At 41.7% G+C, this 20,403-nt stretch overlaps 1 protein-coding gene and 3 non-coding genes across 4 annotated transcripts in view; 1 reads left to right on the top strand and 3 right to left on the bottom strand.

Annotated features, from left to right (window-relative positions):
- The window catches only part of LOC111138601, an 896,555-nt gene that overhangs the window by 103,928 nt on the left and 772,224 nt on the right, over positions 1-20,403 (bottom strand). The gene's annotated exons all lie outside the window — the stretch shown is intronic.
- TRNAL-CAA lies at positions 6,838-6,944 on the bottom strand. Its single transcript has 2 exons — positions 6,907-6,944; positions 6,838-6,883 (listed from the first exon to the last, which is right to left on the bottom strand). It is a non-coding gene; the product is annotated as a tRNA-Leu (tRNA).
- Positions 8,318-8,390, top strand: TRNAK-UUU. The gene has a single exon. It is a non-coding gene; the product is annotated as a tRNA-Lys (tRNA).
- TRNAD-GUC lies at positions 11,899-11,970 on the bottom strand. Its single transcript has one exon. It is a non-coding gene; the product is annotated as a tRNA-Asp (tRNA).

Here is a 20,403-nt window from a genome sequence, read left to right as displayed (position 1 = left end):
CTGATTGGTGCCAGATTGCTATCTCGGACGGATGCAGCCTTTTCAACAAAACTGAGTAGCCACAAAAACCTATCTGCCGCATTAATACGCCTCGCAGTCTAAGTTGTAAAGTGATGCCCGATAGAGTTTGAATCTCTTGTATAATCGTTGACTCTGAGCTCTTCCTCGTTCCAAAGTTGTTAATTCTTTCCTGTAAACTGTTAACCTTGACCGCCTACTCCCTAATTGCATCTGCTGCTTTTAATTGAAGGTTTACAGGCCATTCTCATGCATGGATACCTTATCAGTCTCAAATAATTGCCCTGTGATTTAGTGATATCATTTTTTATTTTCAGACCTGATAAGAGTACCAAAGGCTACTTTGCTCATGTTCAACTATTAACATCAAAATAAGACAACTTCTTAAATCAGCACGGGAACAGGACATGTGACAGAAACTAGACCCAAAGCCACTGCCTAGATGCACAGCTGGAAATTCATCTTCCTTTCTTTCACAGAGAGAGAGGAAATTCACCTTTCTGTCGTCATGTCTTTCTCTCTCTGTGTATCCTTACCATCTCTATTACCTTTTTTATGCAAGAACATTGGCCCTTTGTACTTATAAATTACTACAGAAGATCCGTCCAGAAGGTCCCCAGCTCAGCCCTGCGCACTTGCTGAGAACTGCCTTCCCCTGAAAGGCCTGGATGGGAAGCTCTCCACTTGACAAATGGGGAGAGTCCTTCCAGGGTTCATGTGTGAAAGAGTGGAGGAAATAATGCAGGGTATGGGAAAAACTCTTTCCTCAAGTTGCTTTTCAGTCCAATTTCCCTGACCTCACTAGAATGAAATCCAATTTTGACCAGTCTAGGCTAATGTGTGTAGATAAACTCCATTCCACAAACCACCATGGAGCAAATATGGCCCCTTTTTTGGCTTTGCCAAGCAGTTAGACCGACAAAGGAAGGCTTGGGGTTTCTCTGTAGGATGAGGGCCTTGACTCTTTAGATGGTAGCAGGTGAAGAAGGAGAATCAGAAAGCCAGATATCAGGGAGAATTGGGACTTAAATTATCTTTGGAAACCTGTGGGGGGAGAAGTCGATTCTCACTCTCCAAGTTGGAAGCGTCACCCTCAGCCCTACAATATGTACACAGAGCTGCTACTGGACTCCAGACTTCTGGTTCAGAGCTTTTAAGCAGTTGCAGATGGGTCGGTGGCTAGACAGGGCAAGCTGGTGCTCACAAGAAAGCCCTCACAAGGTGGACATGGAAATGCCCTGCACATCTGGGGCCTAAAGATAAGCAGCCACAGAGCGGACAGCCGTAAGAAACCTGCTCTGTCACACAGAGAGAAAAAATGGCTTGGCTTCGTTTTGGGGAGTTGGTCCCATTAATGCCACAGTTCTGGGCCCTAACTTTATCATACACCACTTCTGTGCGCAACTGTTGAAAGCTGAAATTATGAGGAAAAGTGAGGATGGACAGAAGGGGTTGGTGATACTTTCCTGCAGGAGGGTGAGGTAACTGCATGGAAGCCCTCTGTGAAAGAGATGGCCTGGCTTCCGCACTAGGATAGCAACACATAGTCTGCACTTCTGTGGCAGAAAATAGGAAAAAGAATAGGATTCTCTTGGAGAAGAGCAGCACCTTGCAGAATGTAGTGGGAAACCACAAAGGGGCAAAGGATGGCTTCCCAAGAAGCTCGGTCAGCATCTCCTCAGTTGGACCCGGCACAGGGGTGATACCCTGCATTTACAGAATCCCAGTCAAAACTTTACCTACTCTGGTCCTTAGAGCATCCGTTCTGCTTCAGAGCAATGCAAATGCATTTAAAATGAAATAAGCTAAGATTATGCATTTGGAGGCCAAGAGGGGCTCTGGTCACCTGGTCACCAGGGAAGGACACTAAAACTGACTCTTGTCTTAGATGTAAACAAAGACTTTGATGAAGGAAGGCTTATAAGTTTGACCTCGATAACTAAAAGATTAATAATAATAAAGAGGACCAGCAGAGTATTAGATCTACACAGATTTGAAAAAGGCACCACAAATGTCTGAACACGTTTCAGTGACCTCTCTCTCTTGGCAACAAAGGAGCTTCTCTGGAAGGATAGAGAAAGTCTGTGAGAAGAAGAAATAGAGGTGGAGAAAATGGTTTTGCCTAAAAAAGATTGAATAAAAAAGTTTTGAAATGGCTTTGCACAATTCTATCTGCAATAGCGGACTGCTATTGATTTAAAAAAAAATCATCCTTAGATGATTAAAAAAAAAATCAACCCATCATCCCCAGATTAAGGGGTCAAAACACTCCAAAAAATAAATCCTTCAGTTTCCTATACAAAGTGAAATAGCCCACGTTTTAAAAAGAAATAAACATAAATACACACATTAAAACAAAAAAACAAATAAATACACACATTATTTATAATCATCAAACTTGCTAAGAGACCAGAATTTAACTTTTCCAACTACTAAAAAGAAATGATAATTATGTAACGTGACAAATGCACTAATTTATCATATTATAATAGCAACCATATTATACTTTATATACATATAGAAGATTTATATTTATTATACTTTACATATACACACATATATATAAAGGTATCAAATCTTTTTTTAAAAGATTTTATTTATTTGACAGACAGAGATCACAAGTAGGCAGAGAGGCAGGCAGAGAGAGAGAGAGAAGCAGGCTCCGCAGGGAGGCTGACACGGGGCTCAGTCCCAGGACTCTGGGATCATGTCCTGAGCCAGAGGCCTTAACCCACTGAGCCACCCAGGCACCCCTAAAGGTATCAAATCTTTCAAAACGTTTGAAAGCCTCTAACTTACATTTTCAATATATAGTAACTGAAATTTACTAGAATGAAAGAAATATAGTCACTGCTTACAATTCTGAGTTGACTTTCAATTGTATCACTTTTGTGTTTGGAGACATAATACATTTCATACAAAATTATAGTGAGATAATTGAACGAAGGTCTAACTGACAAGAAGCAGGCCGGCCCTGGGTTGGCTCTGGTGTGTAGCAGTGTGATTGTGCGCAAAGAAATGCAAATATTCACAGTAGATGCTACCTTAATAAATAAATAAGTGACTAGATAAGTAGTCACTGATAAACATACAAAATCAGAAGTTAAAAAAATAAGAAAATAAAAAACGTATTGTAGCTGGGACTTGGTGAAACAAATCACTAGATACCTTTCCTAGCACATGTCATTACACTGCTTCCGAACTCTCAGCAGACTTATTTATTTAAAGATTTATTTATTTATTTATTTATTTGAGAGAGAGAGAGAGAGAGCATGAACAGGGGGAGAGGGAGAGGGAGAAGCAGACTCCCCACTGAGCAGGGAGCCAGAGACAGCCTCCATCCCAGGACCCAGGGCTCATGACCGGAGCTGAAGGCAGAGGCTTAACCCACTGAACCACACAGGCGCCCCATCAGCATCTTTATTTTAAAAATGTGTATTTTATAAACAGCCAATAACTGGATCATCTACTTTTTCCAATCTAAGAATTTCTTGATTTCAGGGTGGGATTTAAACATGAGGAGGTATTTCAGAGGATGTTGTAGAAATATTGCTGGTGCCTGTCGAATATGAGACTGTGTCCCGTGTACATCTCTTGGGATATTTAGCTGTGATGCCCTGTAAGAAGGCGGAGACGGGGACTGGAGGCAACATTCTCAGATTCATGATATTTAGTCATTGATTTGTAAGTAGGAAGTTGATGGACTCCCAGGGGAATTTATCTCACCGTTATTAAGGCCCAAACCAATACTTCAGGCTAAGGGAGTTTAAGAATTTCTGAAAGTTGGGCAAACTTATGTTTGATATCTTCACTTATTCTGTCTGTCTTACCTGAAGAACAAAGATGATGTGGCAATGGGGAATTTGCATAAGGGTCAATATCCTACAAAGCTCTTTGGTATCGATTCTGGGAAATAGAGAGCACATCACTAAAGAAGCAATTCAGACTTCACCAGGTAGGACAGATGCGTCAAACAACACTTTTGCTATGGCTAAAATTGTGGCTTTCTGAAAAGGTGCTCCTGAAAATTGCTTTAATATGCATTTTATACACATTTAATATGCACATACATGTTTTTATATACACTATTTTTGTAACATTTTTATATCTGTTTCTGGTACAATGGAATAAATTAATTTTAGAATGTGTAAAGAAAGGGATCTTGGGATGCCTGGGGGGCTCAGTCAGTTGGGCGTCTGCCTTTGGCTCAGGTCATGATCCCAGGGTGCTGGTATTGAGCCCCACATCAGGTACCCTGCTCTGCAGAAAGCCTTCTTCTCCCTCTTCCTCTGTTGCTCTCTCTGCTTGTGCTCTCTCTCTGTGTGTCAAAAAAATAAAACCTTAAAAAAAGAGAGAGAGAGGGATGCCTGGGTGGCTCATTTGGTTAAGCATCTGTCTTTGGCTCAGATCATGATCCCAGGGTCCTGGGATTGAGTCCCACATTGGGCTCCTTGCTAGGCAGGGAGCCTGCTGCTCTCCCTGCTTGTGCTCTCTCTCTCTCTGACAAATAAATTAAAAAAAAAAATAGAAAAAAAAGAGAGAGAGAAAGAAAGGTGTCTTGAGGCTTGACTCTCATGTCTTCATAGTTTTGAGAGGATCACAGTGTAGGCAGGTCAGATAAATATCAAAAACATCCTTGGCTTTGCCTTTAATAATTTCTCGCCTATCCTCATTTAAGGTTGTAGTCAACTCATCTATGGAATAGTAGTAAGACTATAGCTCCAGCTAATGTACTGAGTTAATCAGTGCTAGCAGAATAGAAAATAGAGGGATCCCTTCTTGTAGTATAACAAATCACTTGTGGAGTGGAGTTAAAGATTATCCTGTGAGTAGAAACATATCATCAACACTGAGGATGTTGGCAAATCTCCAGGACCTCTGTTTTACATCATAAAACAGAGGTCCTGGAGATTGTCCCTGATTCACCATCACTTTATATGCAATTTTTTATACCTATCTTTGTGCTTGAACATGAATATGTTTTCTATTAGCTGAGAAATAAAAGATCATTGAAATGTATTTTATTAATATATTTTACTTTATTGTTATGAATTGAATTGTGCTCCATCCCCCAACTTTATATGTTGAAGTCCTAATCCCCTATACCTCAGAATGTGACCTTATTTGGAAATAGGGTCATTGCAGGTGTAGTTAATTAGGTTAAGATCAGGTTATTAGGATGACCCCTATCTAATACAACTCATGTCTGTTTGAAAAGGGGAAATTTGGACACAGAGGCATATATGCATAGAGGGAAGATGATATAAAGAGATAGAAATAAGTATGTGAATATGAAGATGGCTGAGGAGGGAAGTCTGGAACAGATCTTTCCCTTGCAGCCCACGGAAGGAACCAACCCTGCCAATACCTTGATATTGGAAGCCTCCAGAACTGTGAAATAAATTTCTGTTTTTAAGCCACCCAGTTTGTTTTGTTAAAGCAACCTTGGCAAACTAATACATTTATACATAATTAACCCAGGAAGATTGTTCTCTTGAATTTTATCTTTTTTTAAGCCTAAACTTGATAAATAAAGTAATTCTCACAATATTTCTGAGTTAAAGTGTGAAAAATGATAAAGCAAGCCTAATTATTCTATTATTCATAATTTTTATAAAGTGGAAGAACAAATCTTTGTGTTATTTGGAGGCCATTCTAGAAAATCTAAAGAATTCAGGCATAGAAGATATCTTCACGGTTTTTACTATTCTGGTTTAAGGCCTATGCTTGGGAAAATCAGGTCAAGATGAATTATCTTGAGAGACAAAATATGAACACGAGTCATAATTTTGTCAAACCAAGGCATGCAAAAACCACAGCAATAATAACAGTGATCATTAGAAATTTAAAAATAAGTAAATTTTCTCAAAATTATTTAAAATATACCAACACTACAAAGAGGTAACAGAATGTCTTTTTTATAACAATTATAAAAGAACTTTGGTTAACATGGCACAAATAACTCGGTAATTTTGTGGAAAAAAATTCTAATTTTGCTGTTTAGCACATATTTTCATACCAGGATTCGCATGTTCTTTTCGTATAAACAAATCAATTAAAAATAACTATCTCAGACTTTTAAAACATGTGTACATTGTTTTTAAAATGCATCTTACTCTATCCCTATATGTATGTATTTAAATAAACACAAATACGGAATCATATGTATCTGCGGACATTGCCAAGTGTCCTCGGAGGGTGGGACGGGGTGCAAAACTGCTCAGGGTTGCGAACCACTGTTCTAACCCTTCTGCCTCTCATATGCCTCTCGACGATCTCGTGGTACTGAATAGAGACATCCAAACTCTTCACTCCGCAGCCCATGCCCTCAGGGTGGCAGAGTGATGTGATGGGGAAAAGGTGTGCAAGGAGGGGAAGAGGAAGGTCGGTAGGAAAAGAACAAAAGTTCAGGCGAGGACAAGGGAGAGGGAGGGACCCGCAGGAGAGGGGCCCAAGAATGCTCAAACCACCTGCCACTTGCTCTCACAGAACAGTTGAAACTGGAAACGGGAACTTAAAACCCTTCCCTCATCTATATTTTAAGACCTACACTTTAATACTGACCTATTACTATCCATATAGATATTTATAAACGTCATAAATGTCAAAAGGAAGAAGGAAAGAAAGAAAAAGAAAGCAGGGAGGAAGGAAGGGCAGGCGAAGGAGAAACACATCTGACCACCACCGGCTTGAGAAGGGTGAAGTGCGGATAGTAATAGGGAGGAAGGATAAGCTTCGGTGCCGCTGCCTAAAGAGGAAGTTGTGACTTAATTCTAAAAAGTTGCAGAATTGAACACGGCAAGAATAAAATCACCAGCCTGTCAGAAGCGGGATTCGAACCCACTCCTCCACCTGGAGACCAGAAGCCCCGACTGCGGGAAGCGGGCGCTTGAGTCTGGCGCCTTAGACCACTCGGCCATCCTGACCCTCCTTCGCACAACCCGCTGAGCACTGGGGCTGAGATACGCCTCCGGGGAGAGCCTGGCGCGGCCGGGAGCACCTGCGGCCGACTGCGCGCTCGGACCGCTGCCTCGCGCGGGGGAGAAAGGGCGGGTTTACAGGAAGCCGGAGGCACACGGCCGCACAGGGAGAGGCGCGCAGAGCCGCGCGGTGAGGTTCGGAGGGCGCACAGCCCGGGAGGGGCCGGGGAGAGGGGCTTACACGCCCCCTTTTCCAACCCGTCCAAAGTATTCGAACTGTCCGTCCAAGAAGAGGAAGCTGGAAGGCTGGTTTATATATTTAGGTTAAGTCAAAGTGACTACATGTTTCCCTCCGGGATATAGATTTGTCACAGTGTTTGTCATTCCTGAAATTCTGTGTGTAATTTACGTAATAAAATAACTCTTGCACATTATTTCGTGGTAGTTGGCATCGTGGGTACCGCATGAAGTCCATGCATTATTTTCTTCGCATTTGGTCAGAATTGCATTTGTCTTCATTAATAGAAAAACCAATAAAGACCAATAGAAAAATGAATGACTCCGGAGAAAGTAGTCCCGGGTTAGAGCGTGCGGGGGCAGGGGAGGGTGTAACAGCTCCCCAAGGAACTAGGCGCTGGGGCCGCCTTCGGGGTGGGATTTTTGACCTCACGGTCTCTCTCTACAGGCGCTCAGAAAACGTTTCAAGAACCGGTAAATAATGAACCACGAGCCCTAGTTCCTCAACTGCCGGCCTTTCTTGTCTTGCAACGAGTTGGGGCTCACGATGAAACGTGGAGGAGAAAGCCAGAGGCGGCCTTGCACTCCCCCCTCCCACCGTAGCCCTAAAGAACCCAGACATGCCATTTCTGAAACCACCGGGAAAATCCCGAAGGGGACACCAGCCATAATTCCCCGGCCTGTGTCAAGTTTATAACCTTCCTCTTCTGTCTCCATCTTCTCTTTCATTCTCTTGAAGTTGCTCCTCCATTACCACAACCGTTCCTAAAAGGGGTCGCCTGGTCCCGGTTTCCCCTACGGGCTAGTGAGGGAGCCTGCGCCGCGGCTCTTCCACCATCTGGGGAATAAACAGTGTCTCCGAGGGTCCTTCTGCCCAAACCCGCGAATCCCCTTCGGCAACGACGGACTCTAGAAAGAATCTTCATTCTCCCCGCAGCTGTGCGCCTGACCGGCGGTTGAAAGCATGTACAGTGTGGCCGTTACACGATCTGCTCAAGGATTCGATGACCCCGGTAACTGAGCCACACATTTGGAGGATCCTTGAAGTTCCTGAAACCTTGGTTCACTCCAGCTCTCTCTGGTAACCCAGAGTGTTTATGGAATTTAGTTATTTATGAGATAAATTAATGACCATCAGCAGAGCCTGGGTAGCTCAGTCGGTAGAGCATCAGACTTTTAATCTGAGGGTCCAGGGTTCAAGTCCCTGTTCAGGCGTCAGATGCACCTTTTATTTCAGCCACACGCAGAAGACCGTACATGTGGCCCAGAAGAACTCATTCTTTACAGACTTTCAAGCCTAGTCTGGCTTCATTTAATTATTCCTTCCAAGAACGAACTAAACCAGTCCTAGATTTTGCAAGGGAATTTGGAATCGTGGGTGATAGGAAGAAAGATAACAAGAAAAAACTCATCACCGAATTACTATGAATTCTGCACTTTTAAAATTCCCTCGCATATTGTGGGGGTGACTCCTTGGAAGGTGGGGTGCAATTTGATTAGATCCTACCAGAATAAAAACTGAAGGCAGTGATATCTGGGGCTCCCCAGCTCTTTCACCAGATGGTGTTACACAAGTCTTACCCACTTTACCAAACATAGTTGATCAACTAAAATCCAAACACATTGAGATTGTGTTAGCCATCCACTTTGTGTTTTCATTAAAAAGCTCCCCTCCTCGGGGTGCCTGGCTGGCTCTGTCAGTAGAGCACTAGATTCTGGATCTGGGGGGTTGTGAATTCGAGTCCCATTTTGGGTGTAGAGATGACCTAAAACAAAATCTTAAAAAAAAAAAAAAAAAGCTACTCTGTCTGGGATTTAAATATTTTGTAAAAGCTTCTTTGGCAACAAGGTTCTTTGTGTTTGTTCTCTGTCTAGTACTATAGATTTTTGTAAGATTTTAACTGGGTTTTGGACAAAAAAGTCGAGGTTTTTACCTGGTGGGTACTGTGTGTGCAAAGCAAGATTACATGTGCTTCATCATTGTTTCTCTCATCTCCACTATGTCATATATCCACAGGAGAACACCATGCCTATAAAGTTGTGGGGGTATCCCCCCCCACTGCCTTAAACTAGACCGCAGAAATCCTCCAGCAGACAGGGCAGCAGAAGCCTCTGTAGATGTGCCTGCCATAGAAATGTCAAATAGCTCCTCAACAGAAACAGATATTAAAAGATCAAAAGTCTGCTGTTCTCCGGATCGAATTCTGGCCTGCTCTGGAGTCTTAATTCAGTTGGTGAAATGAGATCTCCTGGACAAGCTGAAGGAATCTACAGCTTCCACATCTCCCAAAAGTGTGGATCAATTACCTAGGGTCTCCTTCTGGGGCCAGAGCCCTTTCTCACTGAGCAGATCATTTAACCTCCACATTGTACATTTGCTGAACAGCGGGTTTACGCACACAATTGCATGGGAAATGAAGAAGAAAGGTCGAGCTCAAACAAGCAGGTTCTGTATAGAAGTGTTTTCACTGGAGTCCATCAGTGATTGCAGAAAGCGGGTAGGTGGGCAGAGCAGAGGGGCCCTGGGACATCATTATTCTTATGGGGCACGAAGAACAGGACATGAGGTTCCTTTATGAACTTGACAAGAGATGAGTTCAGTGACTGGAGTTCATTTAATTATTCAGGAAAATGAAAGACAGGGAAAGAGCTAAAGGTCAAAATTACAAGGCAGGGCATATGAGTCCATTGCCCCCTTCAGAGTTTTCCCTGAACTTTTATAATTAGGATTCCACAGGTTCTCTACAGCCAGAAAAAAAAGGGAGGTGGCACCTGCTTCAGAGGGCTTCCTCAGCTGGAGGAGACCATTTCCCTCAGAACCCACTTCTCACTTCTCAGTAGGAGTTTCCTCTGCTCATTCTCCTCTCCTTCCTTTTCTCTACCTCTCCCCAGCCTCTCTCCCTTTCCCCTCTTCTCTCTTCTTTGCTTTCCTCTCTGTTACCCCTCATGTACCACCTAAAGTCTCTAAAGGCAAAGCGGAACGGAAATAAAACACGCCATCCCCACTGCGCCCTTTGGCATTCTGTGATGACTATATGATTTGGAGGAGAAACACGAAGTTACTTTTGTTGTTATATGATGAGTAGGTAGGTAAATGATGATCTAGGCTAGATCACTGGGGGGGGGGCTGTCAAATATGCTATACAAATAGTTTAGATTTTATATTAAATACAATAAACATTTGAATATGTTAATAACATAATCAGAATAACCAAGGACAGAGATCATGATTGAGATCACCTGGGAATTTTCAACACCTGTTGGAGGCTGGTTCCACCTCCAGACCTCCTAATTTACTTGGCATGGGATGCCACCCTCCGTCAGGTGTTTTAGAAGCTTCTAGGTGACTCTAATGTACAGCAGCATTCTGACGTACATTGAGAGTTTTCCCAAGGGTGGTTGGTTCCTGTACAACCAACATCTCTCTGCTGGAGGAGAATGTGCGTTTGACAAAACACCCAAGTGATCCTGAAACACTTAAAGTGTGAGAGATACTGGCTTACCACACCTATCTCTGCTAATGCTTCCGTATTTACTCAGTTTGAAACCTATATCACAACTTCTGTAAAGGTTCACCTGTGTCAGAAAAAAGCGTGAGTCTTGCAGATGGACCACAGAAAAGTGCTGGGTGTCCTTTCCACGAAGTGAGGGACATTGTCTAATAGGCATTGGGAAATTGGTTCAAAGTGTGCACCTTTAACTGAATTTCTATTTACTAAACTATTCCAGAATTTTGTATGGTAAAAGCTGACTTGTAGATAATTGATAGCAATGCAAATGGCATTTGTCCACAGCAATTCAAGCAAATTTTGCCCAACAAGAAAAAGATAATTTCAAGTAGTATTGTCCTATAGACTGCTGACCAGTTCCCCATTGACTCGTTTATTACTATCTCCCCAAGAGTCATGAGGTCGACCTTGTTATCCTAAACGTACAGGTGAAGGGAGGGGACTGGGGGGCACAGCACCCTAAGACGTCACCCACTATGGAAGCGATGCAGTGTCCAGCGTCAAACATAGATGCCCTTAATTGGAGGTGCTTAGAGTTTCCGCTACTCGTTCTTAAAATTATTTTGAGCCGTTTCATTTTCTTGGCAGCTCCACCGCAGGCAACTCTGAATGTCTTCGTGGAGACTTTTTAAAAAATCAGTCTTTCCTGAAAGCGAATTTGAACGAGTGCTGCCTAGAGCTTTGACCGCAAGGATGGAGAAATCATGGAGCAGGAGAGTCTCTGCCAGGAGCTCAAGTCCCACGACTGACACACCTGTAACCGGACGGGTGCGCGACCTCCCCACCCCCCACCCCCGGAGGTTTCCTGTCACTCCCGCCCCTTGGCCTGCTCCGGACTTCTCCCCGGTCGCCCGCCCTGCCAGCCTCGCCGCGTGCTGCGCCCTGGGTGCTCCCTAGCACGCCCCGCCCCCATTCTCTGGTGCTTTCCCTGTCGCGGCAGGGGGCAGTTCCGCCGCGCCGGCGACGGCAGCGGACAGCTGGCCGCGCGGAAGGACGCTGCCGACGCGCTCGGACCGCCGGCACATCGCGGTTCCCCGCGCAACATCCTGCAAACTTTCTGGGGCGCAGTTTGAGTCCCCGAGGATCCCCAGCATGCGGGAATCTGCCTTAAAACAAACGATGGAATCGGAGCGGGAGGACCTGGTTTCTGGGGAACCGCCCCCGGGGAAGTTAGTTGCCCTGAAAAGGGCGGAGGCAAAAAGCTTGCCCAACCTCTCCCCGTCGGGGAATCGAACCCCGGTCTCCCGCGTGACAGGCGGGGATACTCACCACTATACTAACGAGGAGGACATATAAGTGTCCTGAAAGTCTTGATTGCAGAGGACTCACACGTTCGGTCCTGACCTTTTTTTTTTTTTCTTTCTGTGCACGGAATTCCTGGGACATTCACTTATCTCTATAAGAGTCATTTGTTACAAGATTCTATAAAACAGATTCCACGAGACTTCGAAAATTGAAAAACGGCAGCCCACCAAAGACTAGACATTGCTGTACATAGTTTCATCACTCATAGCAAAGAAATGTTCCTGAACAGCAAGAAATGCATTAAACATTTTTTTAAAGCTCCCCCCAACCCCCGCTTAAAATAACTTTCCTCCTTCTTCAAGTTTATTTCTTATTTTAGATTTGCCTCAAGGGTCACCTTCCCCTGGGACGTTTTCACAGGCCATTATGAGCGAGATATACTTCCTCTGTTTCCCTTTGTCACTGTAAGAGCTGCATATGTTACGTGTGAATTTCTACATGGAATACAGGTTAATACCTTACTCTTAAAATCTAGGTCTTAGGTTTTGCAGCGTTGGCATTAAATGAGTTCTTATTTTTGTAGAGCCTTTTAGTTGTAGAAATGTCACTGTTAGGAATATTCCTTAGTGAAATTCCAGCTCAGTTCCACAGGGGGCTTGATAGGAGACAGTCACCGTAGAAACTGGAGGTAGCGAAGAATTGGAGACATACTGGGTGTCCATTACTGAGATGAATGTGTGTACTGAGAGAAGAACGGTGCGTTTCCTGTGGCCTCGGAACAGATCACTACAAAGTGGGTTGGTTTAAAGCCACAGAAAGGTGTGATCTCTGGGGAGGAGCAGGCAGAGATACAGACATCAGGCGCCAGGCTGTCTCCGAAGGCTAGGGAAAGATGCTTTGTTGGCTTCTTCCCAGCCCCTTGTGGCTCTGGGCCATCCTCCTGGCTCCCTGGCCTGTACCTATCCCAATCTCTGCTTCTGTCTCTGTGTGCCCTCTTTTATGAAGACACCAGCCACTGAATTTAGGGTCCACTATAATCCGGGATGAACTCATCTTAATTTAACTAACTACATCTGTAAAAACCATTTTCCAAGTAAGGTCACATTCTGAGGTTCTGGAAAGGCACAAATTTCCAGAGGATGCTGTTTAACCCCCTACAGTTAGGAATAAAAGATCAAGTGTTTATAAATAAACTTAGTTGATTTCACCAAAGTATACACCAAGAGCTGGAAATATGCTGATAAAAACTAGTTGTGGTGAAAGGGAAGGGAGGTGGGAAGAAGAGTGTAAAGTACTATGTTATTGTTGCTCAGACTAAGAAGCAGAAGAGACTGTCTAAAGAAAGAGGAGAACAAAGTTCTTAAATGACATAAGGACCATAAAGAACAGTTAAAAATAGAAACCCTCTAAAAATATTTAAAAATGCAAAATGACAAAATAGCCTATTTTCAAGAAAGACATTAAAGATCTAAATAAATGGATAAGTATATAATTTTATGGATGAGGGACTTAATATCCCAATGCTATCATTTCTCCCCAAATTGATCTATGAATTCAATGTAATTCCAACATAAACTCCAACAATTTTTTTCAAGAACTTGATAAAATTTCCAAGACCTTGTTGTAAAATCGTATGTAAGTGTATAGGGCCTATGATATCTAGGATGCTTTTACTAAAAATAAGAAAAAGATTGCCAACAAGATTGCAGAACTTATTAGACACTTCAGGAATTAAAATATTACTATACAGGCACTGGCATTGAACCTCAAATTGGTTAAATAGGACAGTGAACTCAGAAGAGATATGTGTGTTTATATAATTTGGAATGTGGACAGTGGAGGCGTGTCAGTGCAGAGGGGTCCAAGCTATTTAATAGACGGAGCTAGGGGAAAATATTGTGTTCCCATGGATGGAAATATGACACTACATAAAAATATACACTAGAAAAATCAATGATATAAATGTCAACACCAAAATTTAAAACTGTCAGTAACATATATATGAATCAATCAGGGACCTGTTTATACTGTCCTAGGTAATGATGTGGAGGATTTAGTATAGTAAAGTGGTTACATTAATGATCGAAGAACTGATGTGATAGATGGGACAGAGACAATCTCCGTGGAAAGGCACAAAAGGCTTAAAGACCAGGTTACCTGGGAGAACTTGAAACTGTAACAGATGTGACTTGAAGGCATTTGATGCTTTGAGGAGATATAGCCAAGGGCAAGTGGTGGTGAGAGCAAAGCCTGATTTCACTCTTGCTTCTTTCTTATCTCCATCCAAAGCCAAACACTTCTCATTTCCACCCAGTGATTTAAACACAAACAGAAGCCACCTGACTGAACAAGTTGGGGAATGCAGCTTCTGTGGCCCAGCTTCCTTGTGTTACAGAGCATGAATGAGCACTGGACACACGTCAGTCTGAGCACAGACATGTGAGTTCTGCCCCTTTTGCTACTCATCATCCAATCTCAGCATTTTCCTAAAATGTAATTTACATTAAAAAAATGAATGCTCTGAAGATGGCAGAGGAGTAGCGACTGAGATGACATCAGGTCGCAGGAGTTCAGCTAGATAGTTATCAAACCATTCCGAACACCTACAAACCCAACAGCAGATCGAAGAGAAGAAGAAAAGCAATTCTAGAAGCAGAAAGTTGACCACTTTCTGAAAGGTAGGATGTGCTGAGAAGCAAATCCAGAGCGATGGGAAGATAGACTGTGGGGGGAGGGGCTGGCTCCCATGAGCGGGAGAGCAACAGAGTACAAAATCCAAACTTTTAGAAGTCTGCTCCACTGAGGGACATCGCTCACTTAGAGGCTAAGTGGGGGAGAAGCCCTCACTGGGACAGTGTGGTCTCAGGTCCCGCAGGGTCACAGAAGGATTGGGGGTGTCTGAGTGTAGCAGAGCTCACAAGTACCGGAGCAGGGAAGCCAGCTACAGAGATGGAGCTGAGAAGTGAGTTCTCAGCTTGGGGTTACCTTAAACTGTGATGCATGGCACAGTCAGGCCACTGCTCTTTGAGCAGGGACCCCACAAGTGGCAGATCCAGGGAGACACCCCTGCAAGAGCGATAGGGTTCTGCTGGGTTTGGAGACTCCAAATGGGGTGTGTACCACAGAGGGAAATGCTCAGTCACAGATCAGGTGAACCCGAGTGCAGCCGGAAACCAGGGAGATGAGAGGGATTGAGCGCTTTTCTCCAAGAGCGTACTGAGGAGTGGGCCCCGAGCTCCCGGGAGGCCGCCATTTCAATCCTGTCCTCCAGAGCTCTATGGAAAGAAAGTGTTCAGGGAACAAAAGCTCTGAGAGCAAACCAAAGCAGATTACTTAGCCCAGCCCCTGGCAAGGGTGGCCCAATTCTGCCTCGGGCAAAGACATCTGATAATCACAACAGGCCCCTCCCCTAGAAGATCAGCAAGAAATCCAGCCAAGACCAAGCTCACTGATCAAGAAGAACAGCAGACTTCCAGAGGAGGGAAAAGCAAAGCATGGAATTCGTGGCTTTCTCCCCATGATTTTTTAGTTTTGCAAAGTTAATTAAATTTCTTAAATTCTATTTTTTTCTTATTCTAATTTAACTTTGCCTCTTTCCTCTTTTAACATTTATTAACTAGTTTACCTTAACAATACCTTTCTAAAAAAACTTCATTATTATAATCATATTTTATCCTTCATTGTATCTAACTTTATTTTTTGTATACATATGGGTTTTTTTTTCTTCTAAAAAATTTTTGGGATACAATTTCTTCTAATAGATCAAAATATACCCTATAATATAGCACAGGGCTTTCTTCTACTCTCCAGCCTGAGCAAATTCTCTCCACTTTCTCTTTTTCCAACCAACTTATCAATTCCTTTTTTAGAAATTAAAAAAAAAATTTTCATCTTTACAATCATATTCCATCACTTCATTGTGTTTACCTTATTTTTGTATATATTTAAGTTTTTCTTTCTTTAAAATTTTGAGAGATAGTTTCTTCTAAGAGACCAAAATACACCAAAATCAAATGGGTGGCTCTGTTCTATTCACCAGTTTAAAAAAAATATATATATATATATATATATACATATATATATATAATTTTTTTAAACTTCTTTTTACCCCCTTTCTTCTGCCCCCAATTTGGGATCTCTTATGTTTTGGTTAGCGTACATTTTTCTGGGGTCTTGGCCACCCTTATAGTATTTTATTCTCTCGTTCATATATTCTTATCTGGATAAAATGACAAGATGGAAAAACTCACCACAGAAAAAAGAACAAGAGGCAGTACCAAAGGCTAGGTACCTAATTAATATGGACATTGATAATATGTCAGATCTAGAGTTCAGAATGACGATTCTCAAGGTGCTAGCTGGGTTCAAAAAAGGCATGGAAAATATTAGAGAAACACTGTCTGGAGAAATAAAAGCCCTTTCTGGAGAAATAAAAGAACAAAAATCTAACCAAGCTGAAATTAAAAAATCTGTTAATGAGGGCCAATAAAAAATGGAGGCTCTTACTGCTAGGATATATGAGGCAGAAGAGAGAAGTAGTGATAAGAAGACCAAATGATGGAGAATAAAGAAGCTGAGCAAAAGAGAGACAAACTACTGGACCATGAGGGGAGAATTTGAGAGATAAGTGATACCATAAGACGAAACAATATTAGAATAACTGGGATTCCAGAAGAAGAAGAAAGAGATGGGGGGAGATGGTATATTGGAATGAATTATTATAGAGAATTTCCCTAATATGGCAAAGGGAACAAACATCAAAATCCAGGAGGCACAGAGAACCCCCCTCAAAATCAATAAAAGTAGGTCCACACCCCATCATCTATTAGTAAAACTTACAAGTCTTAGTAACAAAGACAAAATCCTGAAAGCAGCCCAGGACAAGAAGTCTGTAACGTAATGTAATGGTACAAATATTAGATTGGCAGCAGACTTATCCACAGAGACCTGGCAGGCCAGAAAGAACTGACATGATATATTCAGAGCACTAAATGAGAAAATCATGCAGCCATGAATACTACATCCAGCTAGGCTATCATTGAAAATAAAAGGAGAGATAAAAAGCTTCCAGGACAAACAAAAACTAGAAGAATTTGTAAACACCAGACCAGCTCTATAGGAAATATTGAAAGTGGTCCTCTAAGCAAAGAGATAGCCTAAAAGTAGTAGACCATAAAAGAACAGAGACAATATACAGTAACAGTCACCTTACAGGGAATACAATGGCACTAAATTCATATCTTTCAATAATAACTCTGAATGTAAATGGGCTAAATGCCCCATTCAAAAGACATAGGGTATCAGAATGGATAAAAAAACAAAACCCATCAATATGCTGTCTACAAGAAACCCTTTTTAGATCCAAAGACACCTCCAGATTTAAAGTGAGGGGGTGGAAAACAATTTACCATGCTAATGGACATCAAAAGAAAGCTGGGGTGGCAATCCTTATATCAGGTAAATTAGGTTTTAGGCCAAAGACTATAATAAGAGATGAGGAAGGACATTATATCATACTCAAAGGGTTTGTCCAACAAGAAGATCTAACAATTTTAAATATCTATGCCCCTAACATGGGAGCAGCCTACTATATAAACCAATGAATAGCAAAATCAAAGAAACACATTAACAATAATACAATAATAGTAGGGGACTTTAACACCCCTTCACTGAAATGGACAGATTATCCAAGCAAAAGATCGACAAGAAAATAAAGGCCTTAAATGACACACTGGACCAGATGGACATCACAGATATATTCAGAACATTCCATCCCAAAGCAACAGAATACACATTCTTCTCTAGTGCACATGGAACATTCTCCAGAATAGATCACATCCTGGGTCACAAATCAGGTCTCAACTGGTACCAAAAGATTGGGATCATTCCCTGCATATTTTCAGACCACAAAGCTCTTAAGCTAAAACTCAATCATAAGAGGAAAGTTGGAAAGAACACAAATACATGGAGGCTAAAGGCCATCCTATTAAAGAATGAATGGGTCAACCAGGAAATTAAAGAAGAACTGAAAAAATTCATGGAAACAAATGATAATGAAAACACAATGGTTCAAAATCTGTGGGACACAGCAAAGGCAGTCCTGAGAGGGAAGTATATAGTGATACAAGCCTTTCTCAAGAAACAAGAAAGGTGTCAAATACACAACCAACCCTACACCTAAAGGAGCTAGAGAAAGGACAGCAAAAAAAAGCCTAAACCCAGCAGGAGAAGCGAAATAATAAAGATCAGAGCAGAAATCAATGAAATAGAAACCAAACCAAACCAAAACAAAACACAAAAACAACAACAGTAGAACAAATCAACAAAACTAGGAGCTGGTTCTTTGAAAGAATTAATAAGATTGATATACCCCTGGCCAGACTTATCAAAAAGAAAAGAGAAAGGACCCAAATAAATAAAATCATGAATGAAAGAGAAGAGATCACAACCAACACCAAAGAAATACAAACAACTATAAGAAATATTATGAGCATCTATATGCCAGCAAATTTGACAATCTGGAAGAAATGGATGCATTCCTAGAGACGTATAAACTACCAAAACTGAACCAGGAAGAGATAGAAAACCTGAACAGACCCATAACCAGTAAGGAGATTGAAGCAGTCATAAAAAATCCCAACAAACAAGAGCCCAGGTCCAGATGGCTTCCCAGGGGAGTTCTACCAAATATTTAAAGAAGAATTAACACCTATTCTTCTGAAACTGTTTCAAAAAATAGAAATAGAAGTAAAACTTCCAAACTCATTTTATGAGGCCAGTATTACCTTGATCCCAAAACCAGACAAAGACCCCATCAAAAAAGAGACTTACAGACCAATATCCTTGATGAACACAGATGCAAAAATTCTCACCAAAATACTAGCCCATAGGATCCAACAGTACATTAAAAAGATTATTCACCACAACCAAGTGGGATTTATTCCAGGGCTACAAGGTTGGTTCAATATATGCAAATCAATCAATGTGATACAGTACATTAATAAAAGAAACAACAAGAACCATATGATACTCTCAATAGATGCTGAAAAAGCATCTGACAAAGTATAGCATCCTTTCTTGATCAAAACTCTTCAAACTGTAGGGATAGAGGGTACATACCTCAATATCATCAAACCCATCTATGAAAAACCCACAGCAAATATCATTCCCAATGGAGAAAAGCTGAGAACTTTTCTGCTAAGTCAGGAACACAGCAGGGATGTCCATTATCACCACTGTTACTCAACACAGTAGTACAAGTCCTAGCCTTAGCAATCAGACAACAAAGAGAAATTAAAGGCATCCAAATCAGCCAATAAGAAGTCAAACTATCACTCTTTGCAGATGATATGATACTTTATGTGGAAAACCCAAAAGACTCCACTCCAAATCTGCTAGAACTTGTACAAGAATTCAGTAAAGTGTCAGGATATAAAATCAGTGCACAGAAATCAGTTGCATTTCTATACACCAACAACAAGACAGAAGAAAGAGAAATTAAGGAGTCAATCCCATTTACAACTGCACCCAAAACCATAAGATACCTAGGAATAAACCTAACCAAAGAGGCAAAGACTCTGTACTCAGAAAACTATAAAGTACTCAAAAAAGAAATTGAGGAAGACACAAAGAAATGGAAAAAATTCCATGCTCATGGATTAGAAGAACAAATATTGTGAAAATGCCTATGCTACCTAAAGCAATCTACATGTTTAATGTAATCCCTATCAAAATACCATCAATTTTTTCCAAAGATGTGGAACAAATAATCCTAAAATTTATATGGAACCAGAAAAGACCTTGAATAGCCAGAGGAATGTTGAAAAAGAAAGCCAAAGTTGGTGGCATCACAATTCCAGACTTCAAGCTCTATTACAAAGCTGTCATCATCAAGACAGTATGGTACTGGCACAAAAACAGACATAAAGATCAATGGAACAGAATAGAAAGCCCAGAAATAGACCCTCAACTCTATGGTCAACTAATCTTTGACAAAGCAGGAAAGAATGTCCAATGGAAAAAAGACAGTCTCTTCAACAAATGGTGTTGGGAACATTGGACAGCCACATGCAGAGAAATGAAACTGGACTGTTTCCTTACACCATACACTAAAATAGACTCAAAATGGATGAAAGACCTCAATGTGAGAAAGGAATTCATCAAAATCCTTGAGAACACCACAAGCAGCAACCTCTTCGACCTCAGCCGCAGCAACTTCTTCCTAGAAACATTGCCAAAGGCAAGGGAAGCACGGGCAAAAATGAACTATTGGGACTTCATCAAGATCAAAAGCTTTTGCACAGCAAAGGAAACAGTTAACAAAACCAAAAGACAACTGACAGAATGGGAGAAGATATTTGCAAACGACATATCAGATAAAGGGCTAGTATCCAAAATCTATAAAGAACTTAATCAAACTCAACACCTGAAGAACAAATAATCCAATCAAGAAATGGGCAGAGGACATGAACAGA

Source organism: Enhydra lutris, unplaced genomic scaffold (genome assembly GCF_002288905.1).
Source record: "Enhydra lutris kenyoni isolate GAN:26980312 unplaced genomic scaffold, ASM228890v2 scaffoldscaffold93, whole genome shotgun sequence".
NCBI lineage: Eukaryota > Metazoa > Chordata > Mammalia > Carnivora > Mustelidae > Enhydra > Enhydra lutris.
Note: the sequence above shows the minus strand (reverse complement) of the source record. Positions and strands in the feature narration are given on the sequence as shown.